General features: G+C 45.7%; 13 non-coding genes across 13 annotated transcripts; all 13 read left to right on the top strand.

Moving 5' to 3' along the window:
* Positions 1–1,566: 1,566 nt before the first annotated feature.
* Positions 1,567–1,639, top strand: TRNAV-CAC (transfer RNA valine (anticodon CAC)). Its single transcript has one exon. It is a non-coding gene; the product is annotated as a tRNA-Val (tRNA).
* Positions 1,640–2,986: 1,347 nt separating this feature from the next.
* On the top strand, positions 2,987–3,059 carry TRNAV-AAC (transfer RNA valine (anticodon AAC)). The gene has a single exon. It is a non-coding gene; the product is annotated as a tRNA-Val (tRNA).
* Positions 3,060–3,981: 922 nt separating this feature from the next.
* Positions 3,982–4,054, top strand: TRNAV-CAC (transfer RNA valine (anticodon CAC)). Its single transcript has one exon. It is a non-coding gene; the product is annotated as a tRNA-Val (tRNA).
* Positions 4,055–5,401: 1,347 nt separating this feature from the next.
* On the top strand, positions 5,402–5,474 carry TRNAV-AAC (transfer RNA valine (anticodon AAC)). Its single transcript has one exon. It is a non-coding gene; the product is annotated as a tRNA-Val (tRNA).
* A 1,735-nt stretch (positions 5,475–7,209) lies between these two features.
* On the top strand, positions 7,210–7,282 carry TRNAV-UAC (transfer RNA valine (anticodon UAC)). Its single transcript has one exon. It is a non-coding gene; the product is annotated as a tRNA-Val (tRNA).
* Positions 7,283–9,647: 2,365 nt separating this feature from the next.
* On the top strand, positions 9,648–9,720 carry TRNAV-UAC (transfer RNA valine (anticodon UAC)). Its single transcript has one exon. It is a non-coding gene; the product is annotated as a tRNA-Val (tRNA).
* A 2,181-nt stretch (positions 9,721–11,901) lies between these two features.
* Positions 11,902–11,974, top strand: TRNAV-AAC (transfer RNA valine (anticodon AAC)). Its single transcript has one exon. It is a non-coding gene; the product is annotated as a tRNA-Val (tRNA).
* Positions 11,975–12,713: 739 nt separating this feature from the next.
* TRNAV-AAC (transfer RNA valine (anticodon AAC)) lies at positions 12,714–12,786 on the top strand. Its single transcript has one exon. It is a non-coding gene; the product is annotated as a tRNA-Val (tRNA).
* Positions 12,787–14,523: 1,737 nt separating this feature from the next.
* TRNAV-CAC (transfer RNA valine (anticodon CAC)) lies at positions 14,524–14,596 on the top strand. The gene has a single exon. It is a non-coding gene; the product is annotated as a tRNA-Val (tRNA).
* Positions 14,597–15,151: 555 nt separating this feature from the next.
* Positions 15,152–15,224, top strand: TRNAV-AAC (transfer RNA valine (anticodon AAC)). Its single transcript has one exon. It is a non-coding gene; the product is annotated as a tRNA-Val (tRNA).
* A 739-nt stretch (positions 15,225–15,963) lies between these two features.
* TRNAV-AAC (transfer RNA valine (anticodon AAC)) lies at positions 15,964–16,036 on the top strand. The gene has a single exon. It is a non-coding gene; the product is annotated as a tRNA-Val (tRNA).
* A 1,737-nt stretch (positions 16,037–17,773) lies between these two features.
* On the top strand, positions 17,774–17,846 carry TRNAV-CAC (transfer RNA valine (anticodon CAC)). Its single transcript has one exon. It is a non-coding gene; the product is annotated as a tRNA-Val (tRNA).
* A 2,181-nt stretch (positions 17,847–20,027) lies between these two features.
* On the top strand, positions 20,028–20,100 carry TRNAV-AAC (transfer RNA valine (anticodon AAC)). The gene has a single exon. It is a non-coding gene; the product is annotated as a tRNA-Val (tRNA).
* The last annotated feature ends 142 nt before the right edge of the window (positions 20,101–20,242 follow it).

Raw genomic sequence — 20,242 nt, 5'->3', positions numbered from 1 at the left:
CCCCGGTTCGAAACCAGGCAGAAACAGTGCTTACCTTTAACTTTTTCACAGTCTGGCAAACTCAAAGCTCTTGCCATGCCTTGCCCCTCTGGCAGCCGTAAGCCAAATCTGCCAATACAAAGCACAGTTTAGGTGCAACACCTTCAATGTGAGCTCTTTTTCTTCACTGTTTATGAGCTGACCATCGCTGTAAGTGTTTGGTGTTTAGGCAAACTTGTTTTCTGGACCCAAAGGCAATTGGAATGTGGACTTTGCTTCTCCTGCTTAGTCAGCTGAGCTGGAAAACCTGACGACCATTGGCGTATGTTTTCAGCTGACCTGGTGAGAAAAGTGTGTGGAAAAGCTAGAGGTGATATCCATGACTCAGTGTATCTTGCCAGTACTGGCTGTTTTGAGGATGTTATTTGTATCAAGTTAGGCATCCGAGATGGGCTTTCTTCCTTCTTTGCTTCATTACCAAAGAGTATCATTTGCAAGGACGGTAAACTGAACTCAGGTTATCAACCAACCAGAATCAAATAATAGCTAATACGGTGACCCCAACCTCCGAGCAACCAACCCGAAAAGTGCTGTCGTGATAGGTTTCTGTAGTGTAGTGGTTATCACGTTCGCCTAACATGCGAAAGGTCCCCGGTTCGAAACCGGGCAGAAACATTTTGAGCGCGCTAGTGCTTTTTGTCAATGTCTCTTTCAGCAGCTCTTTTCACCGATCTTACTTTAGGGTAGACTTTCGGTTTGCAAGGCTCAAAAAACAGCATGAATGGGTTTCTGTAGTGTAGTGGTTATCACGTTCGCCTCACACGCGAAAGGTCCCCGGTTCGAAACCAGGCAGAAACAGTGCTTACCTTTAACTTTTTCACAGTCTGGCAAACTCAAAGCTCTTGCCATGCCTTGCCCCTCTGGCAGCCGTAAGCCAAATCAAAGCACAGTTTAGGTGCAACACCTTCAATGTGAGCTCTTTTTCTTCACTGTTTATGAGCTGACCATCGCTGTAAGTGTTTGGTGTTTAGGCAAACTTGTTTTCTGGACCCAAAGGCAATTGGAATGTGGACTTTGGTTCTCCTGCTTAGTCAGCTGAGCTGGAAAACCTGACGACCATTGGCGTATGTTTTCAGCTGACCTGGTGAGAAAAGTGTGTGGAAAAGCTAGAGGTGATATCCATGACTCAGTGTATCTTGCCAGTACTGGCTGTTTTGAGGATGTTATTTGTATCAAGTTAGGCATCCGAGATGGGCTTTCTTCCTTCTTTGCTTCATTACCAAAGAGTATCATTTGCAAGGACGGTAAACTGAACTCAGGTTATCAACCAACCAGAAGCAAATAATAGCTAATACGGTGACCCCAACCTCCGAGCAACCAACCCGAAAAGTGCTGTTGTGATAGGTTTCTGTAGTGTAGTGGTTATCACGTTCGCCTAACATGCGAAAGGTCCCCGGTTCGAAACCGGGCAGAAACAATTTGAGCGCGCTAGTGCTTTTTGTCAATGTCGCTTTCAGCAGCTCTTTTCACCGATCTTACTTTAGGGTAGACTTTCGGTTTGCAAGGCTCAAAAAACATCATGAATGGGTTTCTGTAGTGTAGTGGTTATCACGTTCGCCTCACACGCGAAAGGTCCCCGGTTCGAAACCGGGCAGAAACAGTGCTTACCTTTAACTTTTTCACAGTCTGGCAAACTCAAAGCTCTTGCCATACCTTGCCCCTCTGGCAGCCGTAAGCCAAATCTGCCAATACAAAGCACAGTTTAGGTGCAACACCTTCAATGTGAGCTCTTTTTCTTCACTGTTTATGAGCTGACCATCGCTGTAAGTGTTTGGTGTTTAGGCAAACTTGTTTTCTGGACCCAAAGGCAATTGGAATGTGGACTTTGGTTCTCCTGCTTAGTCAGCTGAGCTGGAAAACCTGACGACCATTGGTGTATGTTTTCAGCTGACCTGGTGAGAAAAGTGTGTGGAAAAGCTAGAGGTGATATCCATGACTCAGTGTATCTTGCCAGTACTGGCTGTTTTGAGGATGTTATTTGTATCAAGTTAGGCATCCGAGATGGGCTTTCTTCCTTCTTTGCTTCATTACCAAAGAGTATCATTTGCAAGGACGGTAAACTGAACTCAGGTTATCAACCAACCAGAAGCAAATAATAGCTAATACGGTGACCCCAACCTCCGAGCAACCAACCCGAAAAATGCTGTCGTTATAGGTTCCTGTAGTGTAGTGGTTATCACGTTCGCCTAACACGCGAAAGGTCCCCGGTTCAAAACCGGGCAGAAACAATTTGAGCGCGCTAGTGCTTTTTGTCAATGTCGCTTTCAGCAGCTCTTTTCACCGATCTTACTTTAGGGTAGACTTTCGGTCTGCATGGCTCAAAAAATCAGCATGAATGGGTTTCTGTAGTGTAGTGGTTATCACGTTCGCCTCACACGCGAAAGGTCCCCGGTTCGAAACAGTGCTTACCTTTAACTTTTTCACAGTCTGGCAAACTCAAAGCTCTTGCCATGCCTTGCCCCTCTGGCAGCCGTAAGCCAAATCAAAGCACAGTTTAGGTGCAACACCTTCAATGTGAGCTCTTTTTCTTCACTGTTTATGAGCTGACCATCGCTGTAAGTGTTTGGTGTTTAGGCAAACTTGTTTTCTGGACCCAAAGGCAATTGGAATGTGGACTTTGGTTCTCCTGCTTAGTCAGCTGAGCTGGAAAACCTGACAACCATTGGCGTATGTTTTCAGCTGACCTGGTGAGAAAAGTGTGTGGAAAAGCTAGAGGTGATATCCATGACTCAGTGTATCTTGCCAGTACTGGCTGTTTTGAGGATGTTATTTGTATCAAGTTAGGCATCCGAGATGGGCTTTCTTCCTTCTTTGCTTCATTACCAAAGAGTATCATTTGCAAGGACAGTAAACTGAACTCAGGTTATCAACCAACCAGAAGCAAATAATAGCTAATACGGTGACCCCAACCTCCGAGCAACCAACCCGAAAAATACTGTCGTGATAGGTTTCTGTAGTGTAGTGGTTATCACGTTCGCCTAACACGCGAAAGGTCCCCGGTTCGAAACCGGGCAGAAACAATTTGAGAGCGCTAGTGCTTTTTGTCAATGTCGCTTTCAGCAGCTCTTTTCACCGATCTTACTTTAGGGTAGACTTTCGGTTTGCAAGGCTCAAAAAAACAGCATGAATGGGTTTCTGTAGTGTAGTGGTTATCACGTTCGCCTCACACGCGATAAGTCCCCGGTTCGAAACCAGGCAGAAACAGTGCTTACCTTTAACTTTTTCACAGTCTGGCAAACTCAAAGCTCTTGCCATGCCTTGCCCCTCTGGCAGCCGTAAGCCAAATCTGCCAATACAAAGCACAGTTTAGGTGCAACACCTTCAATGTGAGCTCTTTTTCTTCACTGTTTATGAGCTGACCATCGCTGTAAGTGTTTGGTGTTTAGGCAAACTTGTTTTCTGGACCCAAAGGCAATTGGAATGTGGACTTTGGTTCTCCTGCTTAGTCAGCTGAGCTGGAAAACCTGACGACCATTGGCGTATGTTTTCAGCTGACCTGGTGAGAAAAGTGTGTGGAAAAGCTAGAGGTGATATCCATGACTCAGTGTATCTTGCCAGTACTGGCTGTTTTGAGGATGTTATTTGTATCAAGTTAGGCATCCGAGATGGGCTTTCTTCCTTCTTTGCTTCATTACCAAAGAGTATCATTTGCAAGGACGGTAAACTGAACTCAGGTTATCAACCAACCAGAAGCAAATAATAGCTAATACGGTGACCCCAACCTCCGAGCAACCAACCCGAAAAGTGCTGTTGTGATAGGTTTCTGTAGTGTAGTGGTTATCACGTTCGCCTAACATGCGAAAGGTCCCCGGTTCGAAACCGGGCAGAAACAATTTGAGCGCGCTAGTGCTTTTTGTCAATGTCGCTTTCAGCAGCTCTTTTCACCGATCTTACTTTAGGGTAGACTTTCGGTTTGCAAGGCTCAAAAAACATCATGAATGGGTTTCTGTAGTGTAGTGGTTATCACGTTCGCCTCACACGCGAAAGGTCCCCGGTTCGAAACCGGGCAGAAACAGTGCTTACCTTTAACTTTTTCACAGTCTGGCAAACTCAAAGCTCTTGCCATACCTTGCCCCTCTGGCAGCCGTAAGCCAAATCTGCCAATACAAAGCACAGTTTAGGTGCAACACCTTCAATGTGAGCTCTTTTTCTTCACTGTTTATGAGCTGACCATCGCTGTAAGTGTTTGGTGTTTAGGCAAACTTGTTTTCTGGACCCAAAGGCAATTGGAATGTGGACTTTGGTTCTCCTGCTTAGTCAGCTGAGCTGGAAAACCTGACGACCATTGGTGTATGTTTTCAGCTGACCTGGTGAGAAAAGTGTGTGGAAAAGCTAGAGGTGATATCCATGACTCAGTGTATCTTGCCAGTACTGGCTGTTTTGAGGATGTTATTTGTATCAAGTTAGGCATCCGAGATGGGCTTTCTTCCTTCTTTGCTTCATTACCAAAGAGTATCATTTGCAAGGACGGTAAACTGAACTCAGGTTATCAACCAACCAGAAGCAAATAATAGCTAATACGGTGACCCCAACCTCCGAGCAACCAACCCGAAAAATGCTGTCGTTATAGGTTCCTGTAGTGTAGTGGTTATCACGTTCGCCTAACACGCGAAAGGTCCCCGGTTCAAAACCGGGCAGAAACAATTTGAGCGCGCTAGTGCTTTTTGTCAATGTCGCTTTCAGCAGCTCTTTTCACCGATCTTACTTTAGGGTAGACTTTCGGTCTGCATGGCTCAAAAAATCAGCATGAATGGGTTTCTGTAGTGTAGTGGTTATCACGTTCGCCTCACACGCGAAAGGTCCCCGGTTCGAAACAGTGCTTACCTTTAACTTTTTCACAGTCTGGCAAACTCAAAGCTCTTGCCATGCCTTGCCCCTCTGGCAGCCGTAAGCCAAATCAAAGCACAGTTTAGGTGCAACACCTTCAATGTGAGCTCTTTTTCTTCACTGTTTATGAGCTGACCATCGCTGTAAGTGTTTGGTGTTTAGGCAAACTTGTTTTCTGGACCCAAAGGCAATTGGAATGTGGACTTTGGTTCTCCTGCTTAGTCAGCTGAGCTGGAAAACCTGACAACCATTGGCGTATGTTTTCAGCTGACCTGGTGAGAAAAGTGTGTGGAAAAGCTAGAGGTGATATCCATGACTCAGTGTATCTTGCCAGTACTGGCTGTTTTGAGGATGTTATTTGTATCAAGTTAGGCATCCGAGATGGGCTTTCTTCCTTCTTTGCTTCATTACCAAAGAGTATCATTTGCAAGGACAGTAAACTGAACTCAGGTTATCAACCAACCAGAAGCAAATAATAGCTAATACGGTGACCCCAACCTCCGAGCAACCAACCCGAAAAATACTGTCGTGATAGGTTTCTGTAGTGTAGTGGTTATCACGTTCGCCTAACACGCGAAAGGTCCCCGGTTCGAAACCGGGCAGAAACAATTTGAGAGCGCTAGTGCTTTTTGTCAATGTCGCTTTCAGCAGCTCTTTTCACCGATCTTACTTTAGGGTAGACTTTCGGTTTGCAAGGCTCAAAAAAACAGCATGAATGGGTTTCTGTAGTGTAGTGGTTATCACGTTCGCCTCACACGCGAAAAGTCCCCGGTTCGAAACCAGGCAGAAACAGTGCTTACCTTTAACTTTTTCACAGTCTGGCAAACTCAAAGCTCTTGCCATGCCTTGCCCCTCTGGCAGCCGTAAGCCAAATCTGCCAATACAAAGCACAGTTTAGGTGCAACACCTTCAATGTGAGCTCTTTTTCTTCACTGTTTATGAGCTGACCATCGCTGTAAGTGTTTGGTGTTTAGGCAAACTTGTTTTCTGGACCCAAAGGCAATTGGAATGTGGACTTTGGTTCTCCTGCTTAGTCAGCTGAGCTGGAAAACCTGACGACCATTGGCGTATGTTTTCAGCTGACCTGGTGAGAAAAGTGTGTGGAAAAGCTAGAGGTGATATCCATGACTCAGTGTATCTTGCCAGTACTGGCTGTTTTGAGGATGTTATTTGTATCAAGTTAGGCATCCGAGATGGGCTTTCATCCTTCTTTGCTTCATTACCAAAGAGTATTATTTGCAAGGACGGTAAACTGAACTCAGGTTATCAACCAACCAGAAGCAAATAATAGCTAATACGGTGACCCCAACCTCCGAGCAACCAACCCGAAAAGTGCTGTCGTGATAGGTTTCTGTAGTGTATTGGTTATCACGTTCGCCTAACACGCGAAAGGTCCCCGGTTCGAAACCGGGCAGAAACAATTTGAGCGCACTAGTGCTTTTTGTCAATGTCACTTTCAGCAGCTCTTTTCACCGATCTTACTTTAGGGTAGACTTTCGGTCTGCAAGGCTCAAAAAAACAGCATGAATGGGTTTCTGTAGTGTAGTGGTTATCACGTTCGCCTCACACGCGAAAGGTCCCCAGTTCGAAACCGGGCAGAAACAGTGCTTACCTTTAACTTTTTCACAGTCTGGCAAACTCAAAGCTCTTGCCATGCCTTGCCCCTCTGGCAGCCGTAAGCCAAATCTGCCAATACAAAGCACAGTTTAGGTGCAACACCTTCAATGTGAGCTCTTTTTCTTCACTGTTTATGAGCTGACCATCGCTGTAAGTGTTTGGTGTTTAGGCAAACTTGTTTTCTGGACCCAAAGGCAATTGGAATGTGGACTTTGGTTCTCCTGCTTAGTCAGCTGAGCTGGAAAACCTGACGACCATTGGCGTATGTTTTCAGCTGACCTGGTGAGAAAAGTGTGTGGAAAAGCTAGAGGTGATATCCATGACTCAGTGTATCTTGCCAGTACTGGCTGTTTTGAGGATGTTATTTGTATCAAGTTAGGCATCCGAGATGGGCTTTCTTCCTTCTTTGCTTCATTACCAAAGAGTATCATTTGCAAGGACAGTAAACTGAACTCAGGTTATCAACCAACCAGAAGCAAATAATAGCTAATACGGTGACCCCAACCTCCGAGCAACCAACCCGAAAAATGCTGTCGTGATAGGTTTCTGTAGTGTAGTGGTTATCACGTTCGCCTAACACGCGAAAGGTCCCCGGTTCAAAACCGGGCAGAAACAATTTGAGAGCGCTAGTGCTTTTTGTCAATGTCGCTTTCAGCAGCTCTTTTCACCGATCTTACTTTAGGGTAGACTTTCGGTTTGCAAGGCTCAAAAAAACTGCATGAATGGGTTTCTGTAGTGTAGTGGTTATCACGTTTGCCTTACACGCGAAAGGTCCCCGGTTCGAAACCGGGCAGAAACAGTGCTTACCTTTAACTTTTTCACAGTCTGGCAAACTCAAAGCTCTTGCCATGCCTTGCCCCTCTGGCAGCCGTAAGCCAAATCTGCCAATACAAAGCACAGTTTAGGTGCAACACCTTCAATGTGAGCTCTTTTTCTTCACTGTTTATGAGCTGACCATCGCTGTAAGTGTTTGGTGTTTAGGCAAACTTGTTTTCTGGACCCAAAGGCAATTGGAATGTGGACTTTGGTTCTCCTGCTTAGTCAGCTGAGCTGGAAAACCTGACGACCATTGGCGTATGTTTTCAGCTGACCTGGTGAGAAAAGTGTGTGGAAAAGCTAGAGGTGATATCCATGACTCAGTGTATCTTGCCAGTACTGGCTGTTTTGAGGATGTTATTTGTATCAAGTTAGGCATCCGAGATGGGCTTTCTTCCTTCTTTGCTTCATTACCAAAGAGTATCATTTGCAAGGACGGTAAACTGAACTCAGGTTATCAACCAACCAGAAGCAAATAATAGCTAATACGGTGACCCCCAACCTCCGAGCAACCAACCCGAAAAGTGCTGTCGTGATAGGTTTCTGTAGTGTAGTGGTTATCACGTTCGCCTAACACGCGAAAGGTCCCCGGTTCAAAACCGGGCAGAAACAATTTGAGCGCGCTAGTGCTTTTTGTCAATGTCGCTTTCAGCAGCTCTTTTCACCGATCTTACTTTAGGGTAGACTTTCGGTCTGCATGGCTCAAAAAAATCAGCATGAACGGGTTTCTGTAGTGTCGTGGTTATCACGTTCGCCTCACACGTGAAAGGTCCCCGGTTCGAAACCGGGCAGAAACAGTGCTTACCTTTAACTTTTTCACAGTCTGGCAAACTCAAAGCTCTTGCCATGCCTTGCCCCTCTGGCAGCCGTAAGCCAAATCTGCCAATACAAAGCACAGTTTAGGTGCAACACCTTCAATGTGAGCTCTTTTTCTTCACTGTTTATGAGCTGACCATCGCTGTAATTGTTTGGTGTTTAGGCAAACTTGTTTTCTGGACCCAAAGGCAATTGGAATGTGGACTTTGGTTCTCCTGCTTAGTCAGCTGAGCTGGAAAACCTGACAACCATTGGCGTATGTTTTCAGCTGACCTGGTGAGAAAAGTGTGTGGAAAAGCTAGAGGTGATATCCATGACTCAGTGTATCTTGCCAGTACTGGCTGTTTTGAGGATGTTATTTGTATCAAGTTAGGCATCCGAGATGGGCTTTCTTCCTTCTTTGCTTCATTACCAAAGAGTATTATTTGCAAGGACGGTAAACTGAACTCAGGTTATCAACCAACCAGAAGCAAATAATAGCTAATACGGTGACCCCAACCTCCGAGCAACCAACCCGAAAAGTGCTGTCGTGATAGGTTTCTGTAGTGTAGTGGTTATCACGTTCGCCTAACACGCGAAAGGTCCCCGGTTTGAAACCGGGCAGAAACAATTTGAGCGCACTAGTGCTTTTTGTCAATGTCACTTTCAGCAGCTCTTTTCACCGATCTTACTTTAGGGTAGACTTTCGGTCTGCAAGGCTCAAAAAAACAGCATGAATGGGTTTCTGTAGTGTAGTGGTTATCACGTTCGCCTCACACGCGAAAGGTCCCCAGTTCGAAACCGGGCAGAAACAGTGCTTACCTTTAACTTTTTCACAGTCTGGCAAACTCAAAGCTCTTGCCATGCCTTGCCCCTCTGGCAGCCGTAAGCCAAATCTGCCAATACAAAGCACAGTTTAGGTGCAACACCTTCAATGTGAGCTCTTTTTCTTCACTGTTTATGAGCTGACCATCGCTGTAAGTGTTTGGTGTTTAGGCAAACTTGTTTTCTGGACCCAAAGGCAATTGGAATGTGGACTTTGGTTCTCCTGCTTAGTCAGCTGAGCTGGAAAACCTGACGACCATTGGCGTATGTTTTTAGCTGACCTGGTGAGAAAAGTGTGTGGAAAAGCTAGAGGTGATATCCATGACTCAGTGTATCTTGCCAGTACTGGCTGTTTTGAGGATGTTATTTGTATCAAGTTAGGCATCCGAGATGGGCTTTCTTCCTTCTTTGCTTCATTACCAAAGAGTATCATTTGCAAGGACAGTAAACTGAACTCAGGTTATCAACCAACCAGAAGCAAATAATAGCTAATACGGTGACCCCAACCTCCGAGCAACCAACCCGAAAAATGCTGTCGTGATAGGTTTCTGTAGTGTAGTGGTTATCACGTTCGCCTAACACGCGAAAGGTCCCCGGTTCAAAACCGGGCAGAAACAATTTGAGAGCGCTAGTGCTTTTTGTCAATGTCGCTTTCAGCAGCTCTTTTCACCGATCTTACTTTAGGGTAGACTTTCGGTTTGCAAGGCTCAAAAAAACAGCATGAATGGGTTTCTGTAGTGTAGTGGTTATCACGTTTGCCTTACACGCGAAAGGTCCCCGGTTCGAAACCGGGCAGAAACAGTGCTTACCTTTAACTTTTTCACAGTCTGGAAAACTCAAAGCTCTTGCCATGCCTTGCCCCTCTGGCAGCCGTAAGCCAAATCTGCCAATACAAAGCACAGTTTAGGTGCAACACCTTCAATGTGAGCTCTTTTTCTTCACTGTTTATGAGCTGACCATCGCTGTAAGTGTTTGGTGTTTAGGCAAACTTGTTTTCTGGACCCAAAGGCAATTGGAATGTGGACTTTGGTTCTCCTGCTTAGTCAGCTGAGCTGGAAAACCTGACGACCATTGGCGTATGTTTTCAGCTGACCTGGTGAGAAAAGTGTGTGGAAAAGCTAGAGGTGATATCCATGACTCAGTGTATCTTGCCAGTACTGGCTGTTTTGAGGATGTTATTTGTATCAAGTTAGGCATCCGAGATGGGCTTTCTTCCTTCTTTGCTTCATTACCAAAGAGTATCATTTGCAAGGACGGTAAACTGAACTCAGGTTATCAACCAACCAGAAGCAAATAATAGCTAATACGGTGACCCCCAACCTCCGAGCAACCAACCCGAAAAGTGCTGTCGTGATAGGTTTCTGTAGTGTAGTGGTTATCACGTTCGCCTAACACGCGAAAGGTCCCCGGTTCAAAACCGGGCAGAAACAATTTGAGCGCGCTAGTGCTTTTTGTCAATGTCGCTTTCAGCAGCTCTTTTCACCGATCTTACTTTAGGGTAGACTTTCGGTCTGCATGGCTCAAAAAAATCAGCATGAGCGGGTTTCTGTAGTGTCGTGGTTATCACGTTCGCCTCACACGTGAAAGGTCCCCGGTTCGAAACCGGGCAGAAACAGTGCTTACCTTTAACTTTTTCACAGTCTGGCAAACTCAAAGCTCTTGCCATGCCTTGCCCCTCTGGCAGCCGTAAGCCAAATCTGCCAATACAAAGCACAGTTTAGGTGCAACACCTTCAATGTGAGCTCTTTTTCTTCACTGTTTATGAGCTGACCATCGCTGTAAGTGTTTGGTGTTTAGGCAAACTTGTTTTCTGGACCCAAAGGCAATTGGAATGTGGACTTTGGTTCTCCTGCTTAGTCAGCTGAGCTGGAAAACCTGACAACCATTGGCGTATGTTTTCAGCTGACCTGGTGAGAAAAGTGTGTGGAAAAGCTAGAGGTGATATCCATGACTCAGTGTATCTTGCCAGTACTGGCTGTTTTGAGGATGTTATTTGTATCAAGTTAGGCATCCGAGATGGGCTTTCTTCCTTCTTTGCTTCATTACCAAAGAGTATCATTTGCAAGGACGGTAAACTGAACTCAGGTTATCAACCAACCAGAAGCAAATAATAGCTAATACGGTGACCCCAACCTCCGAGCAACCAACCCGAAAAGTGCTGTCGTGATAGGTTTCTGTAGTGTAGTGGTTATCACGTTCGCCTAACACGCGAAAGGTCCCCGGTTTGAAACTGGGCAGAAACAATTTGAGCGCGCTAGCGCTTTTAGTCAATGTCGCTTTCAGCAGCTCTTTTCACCGATCTTACTTTAGGGTAGACTTTCGGTTTGCAAGGCTCAAAAAAACAGCATGAATGGGTTTCTGTAGTGTAGTGGTTATCACGTTCGCCTCACACGCGAAAAGTCCCCGGTTCGCAACCGGGCAGAAACAGTGCTTACCTTTAAATTTTTCACAGTCTGGCAAACTCAAAGCTCTTGCCATGCCTTGCCCCTCTGGCAGCCGTAAGCCAAATCTGCCAATACAAAGCACAGTTTAGGTGCAACACCTTCAATGTGAGCTCTTTTTCTTCACTGTTTATGAGCTGACCATCGCTGTAAGTGTTTGGTGTTTAGGCAAACTTGTTTTCTGGACCCAAAGGCAATTGGAATGTGGACTTTGGTTCTCCTGCTTAGTCAGCTGAGCTGGAAAACCTGACGACCATTGGCGTATGTTTTCAGCTGACCTGGTGAGAAAAGTGTGTGGAAAAGCTAGAGGTGATATCCATGACTCAGTGTATCTTGCCAGTACTGGCTGTTTTGAGGATGTTATTTGTATCAAGTTAGGCATCCGAGATGGGCTTTCTTCCTTCTTTGCTTCATTACCAAAGAGTATTATTTGCAAGGACGGTAAACTGAACTCAGGTTATCAACCAACCAGAAGCAAATAATAGCTAATACGGTGACCCCAACCTCCGAGCAACCAACCCGAAAAGTGCTGTCGTGATAGGTTTCTGTAGTGTAGTGGTTATCACGTTCGCCTAACACGCGAAAGGTCCCCGGTTCGAAACCGGGCAGAAACAATTTGAGCGCACTAGTGCTTTTTGTCAATGTCACTTTCAGCAGCTCTTTTCACCGATCTTACTTTAGGGTAGACTTTCGGTCTGCAAGGCTCAAAAAAACAGCATGAATGGGTTTCTGTAGTGTAGTGGTTATCACGTTCGCCTCACACGCGAAAGGTCCCCAGTTCGAAACCGGGCAGAAACAGTGCTTACCTTTAACTTTTTCACAGTCTGGCAAACTCAAAGCTCTTGCCATGCCTTGCCCCTCTGGCAGCCGTAAGCCAAATCTGCCAATACAAAGCACAGTTTAGGTGCAACACCTTCAATGTGAGCTCTTTTTCTTCACTGTTTATGAGCTGACCATCGCTGTAAGTGTTTGGTGTTTAGGCAAACTTGTTTTCTGGACCCAAAGGCAATTGGAATGTGGACTTTGGTTCTCCTGCTTAGTCAGCTGAGCTGGAAAACCAGACGACCATTGGCGTATGTTTTCAGCTGACCTGGTGAGAAAAGTGTGTGGAAAAGCTAGAGGTGATATCCATGACTCAGTGTATCTTGCCAGTACTGGCTGTTTTGAGGATGTTATTTGTATCAAGTTAGGCATCCGAGATGGGCTTTCTTCCTTCTTTGCTTCATTACCAAAGAGTATTATTTGCAAGGACGGTAAACTGAACTCAGGTTATCAACCAACCAGAAGCAAATAATAGCTAATACGGTGACCCCAACCTCCGAGCAACCAACCCGAAAAGTGCTGTCGTGATAGGTTTCTGTAGTGTAGTGGTTATCACGTTCGCCTAACACGCGAAAGGTCCCCGGTTCGAAACCGGGCAGAAACAATTTGAGCGCACTAGTGCTTTTTGTCAATGTCACTTTCAGCAGCTCTTTTCACCGATCTTACTTTAGGGTAGACTTTCGGTCTGCAAGGCTCAAAAAAACGGCATGAATGGGTTTCTGTAGTGTAGTGGTTATCACGTTCGCCTCACACGCGAAAGGTCCCCAGTTCGAAACCGGGCAGAAACAGTGCTTACCTTTAACTTTTTCACAGTCTGGCAAACTCAAAGCTCTTGCCATGCCTTGCCCCTCTGGCAGCCGTAAGCCAAATCTGCCAATACAAAGCACAGTTTAGGTGCAACACCTTCAATGTGAGCTCTTTTTCTTCACTGTTTATGAGCTGACCATCGCTGTAAGTGTTTGGTGTTTAGGCAAACTTGTTTTCTGGACCCAAAGGCAATTGGAATGTGGACTTTGGTTCTCCTGCTTAGTCAGCTGAGCTGGAAAACCTGACGACCATTGGCGTATGTTTTCAGCTGACCTGGTGAGAAAAGTGTGTGGAAAAGCTAGAGGTGATATCCATGACTCAGTGTATCTTGCCAGTACTGGCTGTTTTGAGGATGTTATTTGTATCAAGTTAGGCATCCGAGATGGGCTTTCTTCCTTCTTTGCTTCATTACCAAAGAGTATCATTTGCAAGGACGGTAAACTGAACTCAGGTTATCAACCAACCAGAAGCAAATAATAGCTAATACGGTGACCCCCAACCTCCGAGCAACCAACCCGAAAAGTGCTGTCGTGATAGGTTTCTGTAGTGTAGTGGTTATCACGTTCGCCTAACGCGCGAAAGGTCCCCGGTTCAAAACCGGGCAGAAACAATTTGAGCGCGATAGTGCTTTTTGTCAATGTCGCTTTCAGCAGCTCTTTTCACCGATCTTACTTTAGGGTAGACTTTCGGTCTGCATGGCTCAAAAAAATCAGCATGAACGGGTTTCTGTAGTGTCGTGGTTATCACGTTCACCTCACACGCGAAACGTCCCCGGTTCGAAACCGGGCAGAAACAGTGCTTACCTTTAACTTTTTCACAGTCTGGCAAACTCAAAGCTCTTGCCATGCCTTGCCCCTCTGGCAGCCGTAAGCCAAATCTGCCAATACAAAGCACAGTTTAGGTGCAACACCTTCAATGTGAGCTCTTTTTCTTCACTGTTTATGAGCTGACCATCGCTGTAAGTGTTTGGTGTTTAGGCAAACTTGTTTTCTGGACCCAAAGGCAATTGGAATGTGGACTTTGGTTCTCCTGCTTAGTCAGCTGAGCTGGAAAACCTGACGACCATTGGCGTATGTTTTCAGCTGACCTGGTGAGAAAAGTGTGTGGAAAAGCTAGAGGTGATATCCATGACTCAGTGTATCTTGCCAGTACTGGCTGTTTTGAGGATGTTATTTGTATCAAGTTAGGCATCCGAGATGGGCTTTCTTCCTTCTTTGCTTCATTACCAAAGAGTATCATTTGCAAGGACAGTAAACTGAACTCAGGTTATCAACCAACCAGAAGCAAATAATAGCTAATACGGTGACCCCAACCTCCGAGCAACCAACCCGAAAAATGCTGTCGTGATAGGTTTCTGTAGTGTAGTGGTTATCACGTACGCCTAACACGCGAAAGGTCCCCGGTTCGAAACCGGGCAGAAACAATTTGAGCGCGCTAGTGCTTTTTGTCAATGTCGCTTTCAGCAGCTCTTTTCACCGATCTTACTTTAGGGTAGACTTTCGGTCTGCAAGGCTCAAAAAAACAGCATGAATGGGTTTCTGTAGTGTAGTGGTTATCACGTTCGCCTCACACGCGAAAGGTCCCCGGTTCGAAACCGGGCAGAAACAGTGCTTACCTTTAACTTTTTCACAGTCTGGCAAACTCAAAGCTCTTGCCATGCCTTGCCCCTCTGGCAGCCGTAAGCCAAATCTGCCAATACAAAGCACAGTTTAGGTGCAACACCTTCAATGTGAGCTCTTTTTCTTCACTGTTTATGAGCTGACCATCGCTGTAAGTGTTTGGTGTTTAGGCAAACTTGTTTTCTGGACCCAAAGGCAATTGGAATGTGGACTTTGGTTCTCCTGCTTAGTCAGCTGAGCTGGAAAACCTGACGACCATTGGCGTATGTTTTCAGCTGACCTGGTGAGAAAAGTGTGTGGAAAAGCTAGAGGTGATATCCATGACTCAGTGTATCTTGCCAGTACTGGCTGTTTTGAGGATGTTATTTGTATCAAGTTAGGCATCCGAGATGGGCTTTCTTCCTTCTTTGCTTCATTACCAAAGAGTATTATTTGCAAGGACGGTAAACTGAACTCAGGTTATCAACCAACCAGAAGCAAATAATAGCTAATACGGTGACCCCAACCTCCGAGCAACCAACCCGAAAAGTGCTGTCGTGATAGGTTTCTGTAGTGTAGTGGTTATCACGTTCGCCTAACACGCGAAAGGTCCCCGGTTCGAAACCGGGCAGAAACAATTTGAGCGCACTAGTGCTTTTTGTCAATGTCACTTTCAGCAGCTCTTTTCACCGATCTTACTTTAGGGTAGACTTTCGGTCTGCAAGGCTCAAAAAAACAGCATGAATGGGTTTCTGTAGTGTAGTGGTTATCACGTTCGCCTCACACGCGAAAGGTCCCCAGTTCGAAACCGGGCAGAAACAGTGCTTACCTTTAACTTTTTCACAGTCTGGCAAACTCAAAGCTCTTGCCATGCCTTGCCCCTCTGGCAGCCGTAAGCCAAATCTGCCAATACAAAGCACAGTTTAGGTGCAACACCTTCAATGTGAGCTCTTTTTCTTCACTGTTTATGAGCTGACCATCGCTGTAAGTGTTTGGTGTTTAGGCAAACTTGTTTTCTGGACCCAAAGGCAATTGGAATGTGGACTTTGGTTCTCCTGCTTAGTCAGCTGAGCTGGAAAACCAGACGACCATTGGCGTATGTTTTCAGCTGACCTGGTGAGAAAAGTGTGTGGAAAAGCTAGAGGTGATATCCATGACTCAGTGTATCTTGCCAGTACTGGCTGTTTTGAGGATGTTATTTGTATCAAGTTAGGCATCCGAGATGGGCTTTCTTCCTTCTTTGCTTCATTACCAAAGAGTATTATTTGCAAGGACGGTAAACTGAACTCAGGTTATCAACCAACCAGAAGCAAATAATAGCTAATACGGTGACCCCAACCTCCGAGCAACCAACCCGAAAAGTGCTGTCGTGATAGGTTTCTGTAGTGTAGTGGTTATCACGTTCGCCTAACACGCGAAAGGTCCCCGGTTCGAAACCGGGCAGAAACAATTTGAGCGCACTAGTGCTTTTTGTCAATGTCACTTTCAGCAGCTCTTTTCACCGATCTTACTTTAGGGTAGACTTTCGGTCTGCAAGGCTCAAAAAAACGGCATGAATGGGTTTCTGTAGTGTAGTGGTTATCACGTTCGCCTCACACGCGAAAGGTCCCCAGTTCGAAACCGGGCAGAAACAGTGCTTACCTTTAACTTTTTCACAGTCTGGCAAACTCAAAGCTCTTGCCATGCCTTGCCCCTCTGGCAGCCGTAAGCCAAATCTGCCAATACAAAGCACAGTTTAGGTGCAACACCTTCAATGTGAGCTCTTTTTCTTCACTGTTTATGAGCTGACCATCGCTGTAAGTGTTTGGTGTTTAGGCAAACTTGTTTTCTGGACCCAAAGGCAATTGGAATGTGGACTTTGGTTCTCCTGCTTAGTCAGCTGAGCTGGAAAACCTGACGACCATTGGCGTATGTTTTCAGCTGACCTGGTGAGAAAAGTGTGTGGAAAAGCTAGAGGTGATATCCATGACTCAGTGTATCTTGCCAGTACTGGCTGTTTTGAGGATGTTATTTGTATCAAGTTAGGCATCCGAGATGGGCTTTCTTCCTTCTTTGCTTCATTACCAAAGAGTATCATTTGCAAGGACGGTAAACTGAACTCAGGTTATCAACCAACCAGAAGCAAATAATAGCTAATACGGTGACCCCCAACCTCCGAGCAACCAACCCGAAAAGTGCTGTCGTGATAGGTTTCTGTAGTGTAGTGGTTATCACGTTCGCCTAACGCGCGAAAGGTCCCCGGTTCAAAACCGGGCAGAAACAATTTGAGCGCGATAGTGCTTTTTGTCAATGTCGCTTTCAGCAGCTCTTTTCACCGATCTTACTTTAGGGTAGACTTTCGGTCTGCATGGCTCAAAAAAATCAGCATGAACGGGTTTCTGTAGTGTCGTGGTTATCACGTTCACCTCACACGCGAAACGTCCCCGGTTCGAAACCGGGCAGAAACAGTGCTTACCTTTAACTTTTTCACAGTCTGGCAAACTCAAAGCTCTTGCCATGCCTTGCCCCTCTGGCAGCCGTAAGCCAAATCTGCCAATACAAAGCACAGTTTAGGTGCAACACCTTCAATGTGAGCTCTTTTTCTTCACTGTTTATGAGCTGACCATCGCTGTAAGTGTTTGGTGTTTAGGCAAACTTGTTTTCTGGACCCAAAGGCAATTGGAATGTGGACTTTGGTTCTCCTGCTTAGTCAGCTGAGCTGGAAAACCTGACGACCATTGGCGTATGTTTTCAGCTGACCTGGTGAGAAAAGTGTGTGGAAAAGCTAGAGGTGATATCCATGACTCAGTGTATCTTGCCAGTACTGGCTGTTTTGAGGATGTTATTTGTATCAAGTTAGGCATCCGAGATGGGCTTTCTTCCTTCTTTGCTTCATTACCAAAGAGTATCATTTGCAAGGACAGTAAACTGAACTCAGGTTATCAACCAACCAGAAGCAAATAATAGCTAATACGGTGACCCCAACCTCCGAGCAACCAACCCGAAAAATGCTGTCGTGATAGGTTTCTGTAGTGTAGTGGTTATCACGTACGCCTAACACGCGAAAGGTCCCCGGTTCGAAACCGGGCAGAAACAATTTGAGCGCGCTAGTGCTTTTTGTCAATGTCGCTTTCAGCAGCTCTTTTCACCGATCTTACTTTAGGGTAGACTTTCGGTCTGCAAGGCTCAAAAAAACAGCATGAATGGGTTTCTGTAGTGTAGTGGTTATCACGTTCGCCTCACACGCGAAAGGTCCCCGGTTCGAAACCGGGCAGAAACAGTGCTTACCTTTAACTTTTTCACAGTCTGGCAAACTCAAAGCTCTTGCCATGCCTTGCCCCTCTGGCAGCCGTAAGCCAAATCTGCCAATACAAAGCACAGTTTAGGTGCAACACCTTCAATGTGAGCTCTTTTTCTTCACTGTTTATGAGCTGACCATCGCTGTAAGTGTTTGGTGTTTAGGCAAACTTGTTTTCTGGACCCAAAGGCAATTGGAATGTGGACTTTGGTTCTCCTGCTTAGTCAGCTGAGCTGGAAAACCTGACGACCATTGGCGTATGTTTTCAGCTGACCTGGTGAGAAAAGTGTGTGGAAAAGCTAGAGGTGATATCCATGACTCAGTGTATCTTGCCAGTACTGGCTGTTTTGAGGATGTTATTTGTATCAAGTTAGGCATCCGAGATGGGCTTTCTTCCTTCTTTGCTTCATTACCAAAGAGTATCATTTGCAAGGACGGTAAACTGAACTCAGGTTATCAACCAACCAGAAGCAAATAATAGCTAATACGGTGACCCCCAACCTCCGAGCAACCAACCCGAAAAGTGCTGTCGTGATAGGTTTCTGTAGTGTAGTGGTTATCACGTTCGCCTAACACGCGAAAGGTCCCCGGTTCAAAACCGGGCAGAAACAATTTGAGCGCGCTAGTGCTTTTTGTCAATGTCGCTTTCAGCAGCTCTTTTCACCGATCTTACTTTAGGGTAGACTTTCGGTCTGCATGGCTCAAAAAAATCAGCATGAGCGGGTTTCTGTAGTGTCGTGGTTATCACGTTCGCCTCACACGTGAAAGGTCCCCGGTTCGAAACCGGGCAGAAACAGTGCTTACCTTTAACTTTTTCACAGTCTGGCAAACTCAAAGCTCTTGCCATGCCTTGCCCCTCTGGCAGCCGTAAGCCAAATCTGCCAATACAAAGCACAGTTTAGGTGCAACACCTTCAATGTGAGCTCTTTTTCTTCACTGTTTATGAGCTGACCATCGCTGTAAGTGTTTGGTGTTTAGGCAAACTTGTTTTCTGGACCCAAAGGCAATTGGAATGTGGACTTTGGTTCTCCTGCTTAGTCAGCTGAGCTGGAAAACCTGACAACCATTGGCGTATGTTTTCAGCTGACCTGGTGAGAAAAGTGTGTGGAAAAGCTAGAGGTGATATCCATGACTCAGTGTATCTTGCCAGTACTGGCTGTTTTGAGGATGTTATTTGTATCAAGTTAGGCATCCGAGATGGGCTTTCTTCCTTCTTTGCTTCATTACCAAAGAGTATCATTTGCAAGGACGGTAAACTGAACTCAGGTTATCAACCAACCAGAAGCAAATAATAGCTAATACGGTGACCCCAACCTCCGAGCAACCAACCCGAAAAGTGCTGTCGTGATAGGTTTCTGTAGTGTAGTGGTTATCACGTTCGCCTAACACGCGAAAGGTCCCCGGTTTGAAACTGGGCAGAAACAATTTGAGCGCGCTAGCGCTTTTAGTCAATGTCGCTTTCAGCAGCTCTTTTCACCGATCTTACTTTAGGGTAGACTTTCGGTTTGCAAGGCTCAAAAAAACAGCATGAATGGGTTTCTGTAGTGTAGTGGTTATCACGTTCGCCTCACACGCGAAAAGTCCCCGGTTCGCAACCGGGCAGAAACAGTGCTTACCTTTAAATTTTTCACAGTCTGGCAAACTCAAAGCTCTTGCCATGCCTTGCCCCTCTGGCAGCCGTAAGCCAAATCTGCCAATACAAAGCACAGTTTAGGTGCAACACCTTCAATGTGAGCTCTTTTTCTTCACTGTTTATGAGCTGACCATCGCTGTAAGTGTTTGGTGTTTAGGCAAACTTGTTTTCTGGACCCAAAGGCAATTGGAATGTGGACTTTGGTTCTCCTGCTTAGTCAGCTGAGCTGGAAAACCTGACGACCATTGGCGTATGTTTTCAGCTGACCTGGTGAGAAAAGTGTGTGGAAAAGCTAGAGGTGATATCCATGACTCAGTGTATCTTGCCAGTACTGGCTGTTTTGAGGATGTTATTTGTATCAAGTTAGGCATCCGAGATGGGCTTTCTTCCTTCTTTGCTTCATTACCAAAGAGTATTATTTGCAAGGACGGTAAACTGAACTCAGGTTATCAACCAACCAGAAGCAAATAATAGCTAATACGGTGACCCCAACCTCCGAGCAACCAACCCGAAAAGTGCTGTCGTGATAGGTTTCTGTAGTGTAGTGGTTATCACGTTCGCCTAACACGCGAAAGGTCCCCGGTTCGAAACCGGGCAGAAACAATTTGAGCGCACTAGTGCTTTTTGTCAATGTCACTTTCAGCAGCTCTTTTCACCGATCTTACTTTAGGGTAGACTTTCGGTCTGCAAGGCTCAAAAAAACAGCATGAATGGGTTTCTGTAGTGTAGTGGTTATCACGTTCGC

The sequence above is a fragment of the Lithobates pipiens genome, unplaced genomic scaffold (genome assembly GCF_037356315.1).
Source record: "Lithobates pipiens isolate NorthernLeopardFrog02 unplaced genomic scaffold, aLitPip1_a1.2 Scaffold_8, whole genome shotgun sequence".
In the NCBI taxonomy this organism is placed as follows: domain Eukaryota; kingdom Metazoa; phylum Chordata; class Amphibia; order Anura; family Ranidae; genus Lithobates; species Lithobates pipiens.
Note: the sequence above shows the minus strand (reverse complement) of the source record. Positions and strands in the feature narration are given on the sequence as shown.